The sequence below is a fragment of the Pongo pygmaeus genome, chromosome 3 (genome assembly GCF_028885625.2).
Source record: "Pongo pygmaeus isolate AG05252 chromosome 3, NHGRI_mPonPyg2-v2.0_pri, whole genome shotgun sequence".
Lineage (NCBI taxonomy): Eukaryota > Metazoa > Chordata > Mammalia > Primates > Hominidae > Pongo > Pongo pygmaeus.
In genome coordinates, this window is record NC_072376.2 from 145,887,129 (window position 1) to 145,902,097 (window position 14,969).

Genomic DNA, 14,969 nt, shown 5'->3' on the forward strand with positions numbered 1-14,969 from the left:
GAGGCTGGAGCAATAGATCTCTGTTTTGTTCACTGTACTGTTTGATTAAAATTCTAACGTATTACATTGAAAAAAATTTAAGTATTTTTAAGAAACTGTAATAATGTGAAGTATATTAAGCTCTAGAACAACCAAATATTTCTTACGAAGATAAATGATATAATTAGTAAGTTGTAACCATGACATAAAGTTATTGAAAAATAATACTTTGAACATTTTCAACTATTCTTAAAATTTTGAAACCTGCTGATTTCTAAGTATGTATACTTTTCCTTAGTATATACATAAGTATATATGTATACTTTACATACTTAGTATGTATACTATTTTTTTAGCACACCCTCTTTTTCACTGTCAAAAAAATCACACTAGACTCAAATTTTCAGAAATTCTAAATTAATGAAGTACGAATTAATGTCTCATACCTGTTAGACAGCAAAATCTCAAATACTGCCATGAATTCTGCATTTGAATAGATCTCAACTGAAAAGTAACAAAACTGAAAGTAATCTCTGCACAAGTCTAATATTCTACAGCATAAAAATGTCACTATTAAAAATTTTTTTAAAAAAGGTAAGTCTCCATTAGCTATCTGAAGTTGAGAAAACACATAAACAAAAATGTTCTCCATTCTATTACTTGTGCATTATCAGGAGACTTCATTTCTGCAATTTATATTCCCGCAGTCGTGTGTTAACTTATGAAGAGTTACTCTGTTGCCTTTTTACTAAAGTGAGAGGGCAATGAAAACATTATGGGATTGGCCTGTAATGCATTTGTAAAGGTGAAAACTCAAAGTGAAATCAAATGGGACATAGGAAATCAAATGAGCTTAAGGATTTAACTATAACCATGGAATAAAAGGTTATTCAGTTTTGCAAATTCCAAGCAGTCTCTGACGAGTCTAATTAATGAATAAAATTCTTGTTTCTTTTACAATAGACCTTTAAACTATTTCTACTCAGCAGTCTTAAAATGATTTCATTAGGAGGTAACTGGAGTTATTGAGCTGAAATGGCAGCTGCTGTTTTTCTTAGTTTCCTTTATTCCATAAAAGGATTGGTAACTTATACTTGGCTTCAAAACACTTCACTGGCAACTCCCCTCTGCTTTTGTTTCTCCCCCAAAAGTTTAATCTAATTTAGAGTTTTCAAAGGAGATAGATAAGGTTCTTTTTAAGAGTAATTAAAAGCGTGATGCCTTTCATTCACTAATTTCTAAACTGGGACTTACCTTTCAAAGAAATATTAAAGTAAAATAGGTAAAGTTTATCTTAGTAAATGCAATTATCTGGGGAAGGGAGGATCCATATGTAAACTAAGCTCTCTGTGCCTGTGGTTTAGCAATATCCACAGGAAAGATAGATTAAGTAGCTCTCAAATTGCATTGTGAATTGTTCAATGGGTGTCAACACATTAAATCCCTTTCTCTTAAAGATCTAGGTGACATATTTTTATATTTGAATACATCTTCATTGTAAAAATATACTCAGTGCTTTCTGGTAACAAAATAGGGCTGATACTGACCCTAGATTTGACCATAGATTTACACAGGTTTCAACAAAATACTACTTAGACAAAAGTGTATGGTCTGGAATCTTTTGGTGAGCCATTTTAGAGTGAACAAAACTAAACCAAATGAGTAGGGAGAAATGTAAATGACTTTAAAAATCCTCTGATTCAATTAACTAAGGGCAAGCTCTCTCATACATTTCACAACTAAGGATTCTTCTGAGGATACAAATAGGCTAATTAAATAGGTAACATTGTGCCTCTTAATTACTCTCATTTCTCCCAGAAAGACATTATATAAATTTAACAATCTGTCTACAGACACTAAGACATATAGTTTCAACTTTATGTGATGAAATTAAGTTAGAAACACATCTACAAGTAAATTTGTATAATTCCATATATCTTCTGCTAAAATAGAGCTCATTGTATACAGAAGGAAGAATGATTTACATGTGATTGAGAAAGTTTTTAATATATTATAATTGTAAATATATTAATTTATTGCACTATAAGCCTATAAAAATAGAAAATTCATTGAGAAACAGGTTTGCAGCTAATAAGGCATGGCAAATCAGTAAGTTAAATATATATGGAGCAGTTTTTTAAAAGTTGATTGAATACAATCTGTAATGATATATCCATCAGAATCTAAAAATAGATAATACATACAAAAAAATTTTCTTTATCAAAGCACTTTTAAAATAACTAGTCAAGGACTTCACACATTATTGAAATTATTATTTTCATTAATGTAATTTGTTATTTACTTTATATAAATATGGACCATTTCATAGAAATCTTTCTGAAATGAATTAAAAAATATCTCTGCCTTATTAAAAGGCATACAGGTGACAATATTTAACATTTTCTTCTTGACTGTCATCATTATGAACATCACATATGTAGAACTTGACGGAATTTATCCAGGTTTCTGTTTCTCCAATATTATTACGTCTAGTGATAGTCCCACCTTTATCCTGGGATCCATCCCTCCTTTTCTAGTCTACATACATCTATGACCCAGACATAACTAACTGGTGGTTCAAAACTTGGGTACTCACACTGGCCCTACCATCTTACCACTTTTCCTATGAGAATATTTTTATCCAGAAAAGTACTTGTAAGCACCTACCACAAAGTTCCAACCTAATTATTTCATGTTTTTCTAAAATAAGTAAGTACGTGAAGACAGTAAGCAAATAAATAAGTAACCTTGGGTGATAGACACACTGGTAGAAGAAAACTATGAAACTTTAGCAGGACAAAATCTTCCAGAGAACTACACGAAATGAGCATTTTGTCACTACAGATTTTGCATGCAGAGAAAATAACATTTTCTAAGATTAGTGCTTATCTAATAATATAACCAAATGAACTGAGAGAAATCTTATAAAATGTATATTGGAAGCACACTGAACATGTGGTACATTCCAACAGTGCCCATTATATTGACTTTCAGCATCTTTAAGGATTTTCATTACTATTTGACTACAAATCAGACTTTTGCAAAGGCCAATCAATGGAGGCACACAGAGTAGTCAAGTTTGACACAGTTCACTGTCATCAGTTTCTATATGAAACTTACTTGTTCAAATAACAGTAACTAGATTTGTCTTTGTTTTTTATTTCCTTGCGTGTATTTTACTGTTAGCTACTCCCCATAAATGATAACGGTTTTATTAAGGTAAACAAGAAATTCCTCCAAGGGTTCCTGCTGGGTACGCAACATCCGGAACCAATGTTCTACCTCCACTGACACTTAAAATACTACCTAAAATTTCTGCAAAAAAAACAACTATCAAAAAATAGAAACTTATTCAAAATCTCTTTAAAAACCTTCTTGCCATTAGAATGACAAAGTTATTTCAGTGCTTCTGCCACCAATTTAGTGTTTGGGACAAATTGCCTAGTGGGAAAACATTCAATTTGGTGGCTACTGAGAAATCAGCTTTAAAGCAACTCCTGAAGGAAACCTTAAAAAAGAACAACCAAATTTTTGTTTTTGTTTTCTCTTCTCATGGCATAACAACCATATTCACTTATTATCCCATTCAACCTCATATCTGTATTTTATAACCTCCACAAATTTCATATGAAAAAGTGCTTAATTTAAAATTAAGAGATTCCTTTGCTCTGCTTTTTCTGTTCTTAATGGCACTTTTAATGTCCTAGTATTCAAGATGATTTATTTATTTAATATACTTATTTGATATTTTTTGTCTATACACACACACACAAATGAAGGCAAGAACATTGTTCACTAATGTGTTCAAGCATCTTGGCATATTACAGGTGTGCTATATATATTTGTTGAATAAATAAATGAATTAAGTAATTAATCAAAATTTCTTGCCATTTTTCATTTCAAAGTGAAATTACATGGGGCATTACAAGTTACTAATTTCTGGAAGGCTCTATATTATATAAATGTGAGTCCACAAAAGTAAAGGCTCTAATATCTAGATTATCATATAGGCCCATGTAGGCACAACGTATATAAATGATTTTTCCTAGGCCCTAGCTAAATATGCAAAATAAGTCAGTTGTACTTCTATGGCAACATCCACATCTCGAAGATGTTTATTTTATTATTTTACTTTAACCTAGGCAACAGTTTAAGTATTGAAATCTCAACTAGTCCATTTAAAATACTTTTTAGGGAGACATATCCTATGGGAATGTGGTAGTTTTAGGTCTAGTATTAGTTTCAGGTGAAAAGTTGCTCATTCTCGACACACTATCTGACTCAAGAGCTATCAAGGTGAGTAAATTATTCAAAAAGTGAAGATAAAACCTGGGGCCCATTACATGTCTCCATCCCAAAAGAGACTCTTTGATCGGTCTCCTGTTTTAACAGATTTTCATGGCTTCACATTTTAAAATGAACTTAGTTCAATACATTTAACTAGAATCTCCTTGGGTTTCTATAGATGTATCCCTATTTTTAACTCCAAATGCTGGAGTGTTCAGACTTTCAAATGCTGAAGAACTATATCTTATCAAAAAGCAATAAAAATTCATTGAAAAGTACTTAAGAAACATACAAGTTTTGAGACTCTATCTTTAAGGACCTTGAAAAAGAACATGGAAATAATATGAAGAAATAGTTTCAATCTGGATTTATTTAAATCTGCTTATTTCAGATAAGAATCAATAATGTTGATATATCTGCTTGTGTTAAATGGTGCAAAACAATTGGCCAGCATGAATGTGAGCAAATGCAAACAAGAATATCTACTGGAAAGTTGTAAGTTGATTATGAGTCAATAATTATAAAGTAATTGAGTATATTAAAATAAATAAACAAATTATGGTGAGGGAAAGAACAAACAAATAAAACAAATAAAAATCCCACACTCGGGCTGGGCGCAGTGGCTCATGCCTGTAATCTCAGCACTTTGGGAGACCAAGGCAGGTAGATCACGAGGTCAGAAGTTCAAGACCAGCCTGGCTAACATGGTGAAATCCCGTCTCTACTAAAAATACAAAATTCAGCCAGGTGCGGTGTCAGGCACCTGTAATCCCAGCTACTCGGGAGGCTGAAGCAGGAGAATTGCTTGAACCCGGGAAGCAGAGGTTGCAGTGGGCCGAGATTGTGCCATTGCACTCCAGCCTGGGCGACAGACTGAGACTCCGTCTCAAAAAAAAAAAAAAAAAAAAATTCCCACACTCAAGAAAACACAAATAGGCCAGGTGTGGTGGCTCATGCTTGTAATCCCAGCACTTTGGGAGGCTGAAGTGGGAACATCTCTTAAGCTCAGGAGTTCAAGACTAGCCTGGGCAACATAGTGAGACCTCATCTCTACTAAAAATAATGATTATATATATATATTTGTTTGTCTGTTTTGTTTTGTTTTTTGTTTGTTTCTTCAAGATGCAGTCTCGCCCTGCTGCCCAGGCTGGAGTGCAGTGACGCGATCGCGGCTCACTGCAACCTCTGCCTTCCGGGTTCAAGTGATTCTTCTGCCTCAGCCTCCCAAATAGCTGAGACCACAGGCGTGTGCCACCACGCCCAGCTAATTTTTGTAGTTCTTAGTAGAGATGGGGTTTCACCATGTTGGCCAGGCTGGTCTTGAACTCCTGACCTCGTGATCCACCCACCTTGGCCTCCCAAAGTGCTGGGATTACAGGTGTGAGCCACTGCGCCCAGCCAAAATGATGATAATATTAAAATTATCTGGGCATGGTGGTGTGCGCCCGTAGTGCCATCCACTTGGGAGGCTGAGGGGGGAGGATTGCTTGAGCCTTGGGAGTTTGAGCCTGTAGTGAGTAAGACCCTATCTCAAAAAAGAAGAAAAAAAAAAGTAAACATAAATAAAAACGAAGTAATGTTTACTCATCAGAGGTTTATTCTGTAATGTCAACCCTACACTGAGAATATCTCATTCTCAATTTCCTCCTCTACGCATGAGAAATTTTGATTAGATAAAATAATTTCAGTTTCAAAGGAAAAGGGGTGTCACATTTTACAAGGTTCAGTATGTAAAACAAAACAACAGGAAAAGCATGCAGGGCACCAGAGTTTGACCTGTTTACCTCGCTGACTTTCACTTACACCACCCCATGTGTCTCTGAATAACTGTCATTAAAACCTTTAGATACACTTTGTAAAAGTTTCTTGAAGGAATGAAGTTAATAGACTGCGCTAATGCTCAACATTTTTATTCTCCATGAGATGCCACAGTATAGCTATCGATCATCAATTTAAGGTTTATTCTCTTTCTTGATACCATATATAATTTTCTCATTATTCTCGTGAATATAATACTTTCAGGGTGTATATCAGGCATAAAGAACAGCAATTTTGTACTTAACTTTCTCATAGATAGGTATCATACTTCAGGATAATAAATCAGAAAAGTATTGCATTTTCACAACTTAGCAGTCAAAGCATATTTGCTTGTAACTTTTAAAACAGAAAATGAAAGAGACAGAATAAAAAATTCTCTGTCATTGGCTTGATATGTAATTTTAAGAGTTCATTTAGTTTTAAATTCTCATTTTAATATTAAATCAAGCAGTCAATGAGTATTATACTCTTTCTAATGTATCTTTATTTAGCAAAATTTTTTAAATGCATCTTAACTAATATTCAGAATAAACTTGAGATTCAAAATACTTCTCACCAGCATTCTCTTATCAAAGGAAGGCTATTTGGTGTTCTTATATTAACACCAAAAACAGGAGGTGGTTAAGAAACGGGGCTAGAATGACAATAAGCTTAAATATAAAATTGTTAAACAATTGAAAAACCTCCTATATACCTGCAGTAACACATGGAATTTAGCTGTGTATACTGCCACCTATAATTCACTGAAATATAACACATTCTTCTTAGATAAAAGAAAATTCACAAATATTCCTGAATGCAATAAAATTCTGCAAGGACAGTGTGAACATCAACAATTTAAGACAAAAGCACCATATTAAATAGAGGTCCTTAAATATCATGGCATTTATCTTTTTAATTAATTTTTAAAATTAAAACTTTAAGATCTATTACATTTCTGCTATTACCTATAAAATTCTTCTTTGTATGCAATAGATCTGATTTTAAAACAGAGACATAAATAGGAGTTACTGTTACAGTCCCCAACCTAAGAATCAGATCTCACACTCCCAAGCATACCCTTATTTTAAACATATAAATATCATGTAAGTCATGAGAATGCCAGCTAAACCCAAACTACTAATTTTAAAGAGAAAAAAGAGAAACATTTTTACTTAGAGATGCATTTGTTTTAAAATTATAAATGAATTTTCCCATCTAACATAGCCTAATTCTGATACATTGTTAAAAAGAATAACGATAAAGATCAATAGACTTTTAAAATAAACAAATCAGGTGTTCCAGGTTAAATATTTACTCATTCTTTGCCTTTCTGAGATAAATATAATCTTATTTTAATTCTAGGAAAAAATATAATTAATCAGATAAGAACCATTATACTGAAACAAATAAATGAAGACATAAAAAACCTTTAGGAAAATTCCAATGTGAATTGCGAAAGGAAATAAATAACCATCAAAAACATCAGCAACTTAGATTTTCAGTCAGAAGAGAATTTGTCAATGCCATCCATGCATGTTAGAAATAACAAAACTCAGGATTCCAAAATATACTGTCTACTTGGGCCCTGAAAACCAGCTTACTATCTTTCCAACTGAAATAAGCCACCTTCCAGAGTGTCTCAGATTTTAACACCAAAAATTGGGTTTTTAAAAAATCCTCTTAATGAGGAATATTTTAAAAGGCTAACAATTCTACTTACCCCCTCTTGCTACTCCAATGTCAAAAGAGGCTTACATTTTAATAACAGACATATCCAAAATTTTCAAGCCTTACTTTCCCCATCCAGAATGTTCATCTGTTGCTATCATCACTGGTTTCACATGACTAGGGCTACCTAGGTGTAGTTCCCAAGAGAAGGTTACTTTCCATTTAGTGTCTTGCATCTTGGAAAAAACTTACCATTTCTGCTGTCCTTCAGAAACTTCTGTTTCATTTTGGGTTTTTTTGTTGGTCTGTTTTTGTTTTTGTTTGCCTTGGGGAGTAGACATGAAAAGGTACAATGTTAAGCCCGGTTTTAAAAAACATACCTGAGTGATATAAATATTCAGTACGCTATAAATTTAGTTATCCCGTGGTTTTATATATTTAATGAATGCTTAAATCCATCTGTAATTCATATTTGTATATTGTATAAAATGAAAAAACGAAACCTTCTTTTTCACAACGGTTGTGTAAGTTCTCCATTGTAATCTAAGTATACTCTGTGTGTAGCATCATCTGATTTTGTGATCACTTCTGTTTCACAGATCTGTTTCTATTTTATTATGACAAAAACAAAGTTTTAACTGCAATGCCATTTTTTCCCCACGTGTATGTGTGTGCACATACGTGTGCATGTGTTGTACATTTCTACTTAAACTCTTGCATTCTGGACAACCGACCTATGCTTTATTAGGTGGCCAAAATACAGAGTTAAGTATTTACAAACTCCATAATATCTAAACCACAAACAATATGAGTGTGTCAGTTATGGAATAAAGAAGACTGGGGTTAGCCATCAACCCAAGAGAAGAAAAAAGAAAATATACTACGGCAACCAACGTACCGTATTTGAACAGAAATATCTCCATTTCAGAAGGGTGAAGAACAGAGACACTAGAAGCTAAACAGTGTCCCCGCTGACTTGAAATTCAAGACATCATTTTAAATCTAACAGGTCAATCAACCTTTCTTTTTAACTTAACCCTGCAACACGCTTCAAAATTAAAATACCTCCTGATTCTACCTGGGGCAGCAAATGTCTTTCCGTATCAGCCATACTTACTCTTAACAGTCTCATCTCAGGTGGTTTCTTTTTAGTACGACATCATGACCTTATAAAATGAACAAAACAATTCAGAATATTGGCCATTGTACTTACTCTATACATATTTATATATTCAACATAGTATTATGAAATGAGAAGAAAATCTGAAAACAAAAGAAAATTATAAGAAGAGATACCACTTTTGAGTAGTGGCAGTTTTGAGAAATGCACTGTATTAATTGGGAGACATCAAGTATTGTTAACACACTTGTAATTAGGTATAATGAATTTTTCATTTTAGGTAAAGTTTCTTAAAAATAACTAATATTAAAAGACTTGTTACAAATAAGATTATTAAAAACATAGCTTGTGAAACTGAGGTATAATATCTTAGAAATATATTTTAAAATTTAAAACAGAAAGGTAAAAAGTCAAGCATTCATTCATCCAGTCGGCACATCTTCATTAAGTACTAATTAGTTATGCAGCTAACAAATCCATCAAAAACTGTGACCAACTGAATGCTTGTCAGGTTCCTTGGACTTAAACAATACTTTTACCACTGGTGTTATCCAGCAAAATGTAAATATATTATTGTTAAATTAGGTACTTGGTTAGGTAGTCTGACTAGGTATGGTTTAAAAAAAAAGCTTTGAGAAAATCAGCAATCAGCACTTTACCATTAAATTAGCAGCAGCCGCCAAGGTTCTCAAATATATATGCTAAGGAACAAGCAATAATATTAAGTTTTATCATAATTCTAAGACTGAACATTGGCTATTAGCCCAAGACATACCAAAAGCATTGCTCAGGTGTGAATGCTGAATAAAGACCTCACGCATTTCCATTGACATCAAATTGGCCAAGCTTCTAGTGGAGATGGGGAAAACATAAATCAAATGAAACAAATTGAGGACTGCTGGAATTATGCATTTAAGCAACTGGGTCCAAATTCAGGATATTGGCCCATAACTGAATACATTCATTTGCTGTTTCTATGACCTTTCTAGAAAAGTGTTTTTGCTATCCTTGCCTTCATTTCTTTACTGCTCAAGTCCATCTATTCAGATATTTCTTTCTACCAATCTGCACCACTGTTGCCATTAAAATCATAACAAAAGCTGTCCTTCTCTAGAAATTTTTGCTTAATTTATTTTATCCAAGTGTTTTCTTTATTCTCCTTGCCTTTAGCACTCATAGTCATTATATGTTTTAATAATTTTCATACTCTTAATGAAGTTATTTAAACATATATACATTCCTTATCAAATTGATTACAAAATCAAGGACTATGAAGTTCTTGAGAAACATATATCATAATTTACATTTATTTTCCATTCTCTCACTATTCCTATGGCTAGGCTCCAATGCATCACCGAAATGCATGTTTTTGAGAGTCTTTGCCTCTCAAATTGTCATAATTACTGAAGAGAATGTTAATAAAAGCAATCATAGGCAGAAAATGGCAAGGAAAATGCTGAAAAGAAAGTTCAAATACAATTGAGGCTTAAGGCTCAGAATTGGGTATTCTAATGAATTCATTCTATTTTAGGAGGCTTATTTTTCACCAATTTGTTTTTAATTTTGAGAATTTTAGCACTCATTGGCATGAATAGAGGAGAAGGTATTAAGATATTACTCTAAAGAATTGGAAAAAAATCTAAATGACTATCAAATTAAAGCCCTTTAGTAATAAAATTTTGATAAATATTTAAATAAAAAACTATTTTAAAATGAATGAGCTATCTGCTTACGAAAATGATTTTTATAATCTATCTGCCTATCAGTTTTATCATATAAATTTTAACTTACTGAAAATAAAAGTTTATCTGAAAGAAAGCAAGTAAATGTGATATATAATTATGGGAAAAGCTCATAATTAACTTTTATATTTTTGAAGCTTAACTAAAATTTAGTTAGTTGTCTTCTTCACTTATCATTTGCATCTAGTCTTCAAAATCATATTGCAGTTTCCCTCAAAACAGGGACACTAAATGTTTTGGTATCTGCTTAGTAAATAATATATATTTGATAAAGGAAATAAAACCCCAAAGAAAATTAGTGCCAATTATTCTCAACAAATATCTATTTATAGACTACCTCATCCAAAACATCTTACCATACAAATAGTTAATATTTACTGAGAATCCACTATAGAATAAGAATTTTACCTATATCATTTCAGTTGAAGCCTCAAAAGAACAAGGTCAATGTATCATCATAGTTTAATAAATGTTTCAAACGTTTGACACACTTAATAGGGCTTCAAAATAATTTGTCCAAGTTCAAATATTTAGAGAAGCAAGAATATGAACCCAATTTGGTTTAATTCTCAAAGTTATGTCCTTCATAAATTTACCATATCATCTCCTGTCATAGTTGGGTACCTTCAGAAATGAGTAAAAAAGATGTATAACCTACCCTATAGAGCCCATTACGTATCCTCTGAATTACTGAGTACACTTCTAAAATAAACATGTTTTTCTTCTGTCAGTTGTTATACCAAAATATTAATATAAATTTTACTTATAGTAGTAAATACGATGCCACAATCATCTTCATTTGATTATGTCTTTCAAAATTTAAAGGTATTTTTAAGTTCCTGTCCATTTTTCTCCTGGCATGAATAAATTTAATTTTTTAATTTTCAAAACTTTATAATTAAAACCATTTTTAAGCAACATTGAAGACGAAATTAGCATGAAGTGATACTTGAAATTCATTTAATAAAAACACATTTCCCTTTCTAAAGACTGCTTCAGAAATGTTTACAAAATAAACACCAATATTTGCACCGTATAAACTGCGTACATTTCTTGATTTTCCTTTGCTTTCAATCTCTGATGAATTAAGAGAACATGGCATACTTCTGGGATCATTGATCAGTGTTCTTTAGGAATGATGAGGCACAGGTACCTTTCTTTTGAACTTGTTTCATCAATTTTCTTGTTCCTTCCTTGAAATCTATGATTTCCACGTTGGGCACTTCTGCGTGAGAAAAAGATGACTGCTTATAATATCACTCTCTTGTAAGAAAACATATTCAAGCTTTGTTTCACTGATAAAAATCCCTAAAGAAGAAAACCCTCAAACATATTTATGAATTCCTCCCTCACTCAACTCAGTAATGTACTAGCCAATTTGACTAGGATAAAATCAGCATTTCTGTCAGTCCAAAATCTGGATTAACTCCATTTCTAAGTTAATTTGAGATTTTTGTTTGTTTTACCTCCTAAGTAAATTCAATTCAGATACACTGAAGAAAGCCCATGGGGTAATAAAATGAGCCTGTATATGGGCAGCAAAAGATCTGGATTTGAATTCTGTAATAATGTAGTGAGTTACTTAAACTCTGAACATCCTTATAACATTAATTATAATGTTGGGATAATAAAACCTATATAGATGGAGAATACCAAATATAATTTACATAACAATTCTAGGTAAATATTAAGCTGTTTAAAAACCATTAGTAACTTTCACCTAAAAAGAATAGATGAAATTGCAATAAAATAGAGGAATAAAGTACAGCATTTGCCAAGCCCATTTAAATAAGATATCATGGAAATCATGTTTCTTATACAAAGAGTTATACTAAGCAGGCAGTGAAACTGAGAGAAATACTTTTTTTTAAATTGAAGTATCTGTTTTACTGTTTGTTCTGATTTGCTATTTTAATTCTAATGTAATTCTAATTATTAATGTAATTCTCAAGCTGTGTTTTATATTATTTTGATAATGTCTGTCCCCAATAATGTTTTAAAACTCTTCAGAATATAGCTCTATGACTTGCAACCCTAATCACAATTTGGGTTCTTATTCTTATTATAAGAATAAGAATATAGCTCTATGACTTGCAACCCTAATCACAATTTGGGTTCTTATTCTTATTATACAGAATAATCTTATTCTGTATTGTAAAAATCAAGGGGTTTCCTTTTAAGAAAATAGTTTACACTTCCCAGGCAAACACTAAAACTATGCAGGTTTTGTATCACTATCAAATAAAAAGTAAAACCATTGGGTAAGGAAAAAAAAGAGCTCTTTCTAGACAACTTCTCTCTTACTCATATGAACTTGATCAGGACTTGCAATTAATTTTTGAAATTGTTCTGTATCGACCTCTATATTTGAAGCTTCATTTTCTGTCTCTGGGCCATGTCAGTAAAACCCACACATCTCCCTGTTAAGCAAAGCAGCTGGCTTTTTAAATGTGATGTCTTTTAGTTCTTATTTACAATCCTAATCACATCATTGATTTCAGTAATCTTTCAGTAAAAGTAATTATTAATGCTGTCAAAAGCAGAAATGGGGATTCAATGTTTTTTTCTCTTTTTTAAAATAAACCTGGATAATTAAGATTAAGCCTAATAATGTGACTTTAGGGGCCTCTGGGTGATTAAGCAGTTCCCTGTGGTTGAGGATGCAACACAGCACAGACACCACCCTCACTTAAAATTCTCCATACCTCCCAAAAAATAACCACTTATACAAACCACAAATGGTTAAATAAAAATGTTAGGAGTAGTCAATCATCATAACACAAAGGAAACTAGATTTTTGTATTTTTCAGACTCAAAACACAAACAGCACATAAAATTTTCTTTGACTGATTTTTTTTCTGTAATTTAAGACAACCTATAGTGTATATTTTGTCTACTAAGGCTACAAAACTAAGGTTCCATGACCTTTTTACTAGCCCAGATATGTTTCTAATGCTCTAAAGAATAAAACAATGATCTGAAAAAGAGAGGATAAAACAAATATGAAGAAGTTAAGAGACATTTTGGAGAAATAAGATATTTTAATATCCAAAGCAATGGAAGAAAAGGGTAAGATGAGGTAATATATTTTAATTTTTAGAAAAAGAAGTCATAAGGCAATAAAGACTGTCATTCTGAATGAAATCTATTTATTTGCATTCTGAAAGATAGTATGGAACAAACAAAAGTTTTCAAAGGACTATTTACCACCAAAAGACACCATATGTGAAGAATCTGACATGAATGCATGTTCAATGTCTATCATCAACCCACCTCCCCAAAACTAAAAGAAAATATATGCACACACACACATATATATATGCATATGTACACACACACACACACACACACACACACACTTTGGAATCAGTATCACAAACCAGTGCCCAATTTAAAAACATTCCTGGACCTCCTATTGATCAATTTCTCTTATAGAAAGGAGCATAGTATCTGAACTGAAACAGTATTATTAGAAAATGATATTGTGAGCATTAGGATGTATAATTCATGTGCTTTCATTTGCTCAGACCATTGTAAAAATCCATAAATCATTTTTTGTTCATGTATTGCTTAAGTGCAATTTGTCATTTTGCATTAGAGGGCTGCTTCAGCTCATTCAGTGCTTTTAATTCACTGTTTAGAGTTTAACAAAATGTTGGCCCTGCTTGATAACTGAAAAGGCACTGAAATGTGAAGCCACCCCAATATTAACTAGGTTAAACAAAATGGAGAAGCACATTTCTACTTTCAATATCAAGATAATGGTGCTTGATGGGATATCTAGTATTTTCAATCCCAAGAACAAGGATTGGTTTGTTCTCTGATGGGCTTGAAGGATTAAAACACAGTAACTAAAGAGTTACCTGAATACTTAAAATTGCATATGCTATAAATCTTTCCCAGAAATTCCAGTCAGCATTCACTTTTTACTAAAGATGAACAAAAACTAACACAATGTTTGTGGTATTGGTTCCAAAGCCTTGTCTTCCCACCTCTTAAGTTAGATTACACTACCACAAATAAACCTATTTCATGCTTACCCATAAAAGATGCAATGCACTTTAGGTCTTTTGTATTTGTTCTCTGAGCTGTGCTTGCTGAGAATGACAAGTGCCAGGAACAACCATCTAGGTCAATCCTGGTGGAGCCTGGTTATTGATAAAGTAATTTTTTCTTCCAATTCAAAAAAAAAAAAAAAACCACTTCCCTCAAAGCTCTGGGCACATAGCAATAATAAGAAGATTTAGAAACAAATTGCTTTCAAGTCATGTTAAATCACTACAAACACTCATTTATCCAAAGGCTGGTTAACAAACTTGTTTCTGCCCCACCCTTTGCAGCAAAAGGCAGAGAAGAAAGCAATCCCTTAACCC

At 32.4% G+C, this 14,969-nt stretch overlaps 1 long non-coding RNA gene across 2 annotated transcripts in view; it reads right to left on the bottom strand.

Moving 5' to 3' along the window:
- Nucleotides 1–14,969, bottom strand: part of LOC129035736 (uncharacterized) — a 57,089-nt gene that overhangs the window by 38,928 nt on the left and 3,192 nt on the right. The window contains exons 3-6 of one of the 2 annotated variants that reach the window (XR_008502309.2): nt 11,750–11,821; nt 9,630–9,703; nt 8,852–8,900; nt 7,987–8,059 (exon numbers count right to left, since the gene is read on the bottom strand). This is a non-coding gene — a long non-coding RNA (uncharacterized LOC129035736). Of the gene's footprint in view, nt 1–7,986; nt 8,060–8,851; nt 8,901–9,629; nt 9,704–11,644; nt 11,822–14,969 lie in introns of both variants that reach the window. The other variant, XR_010125981.1, reaches the window with a different exon arrangement.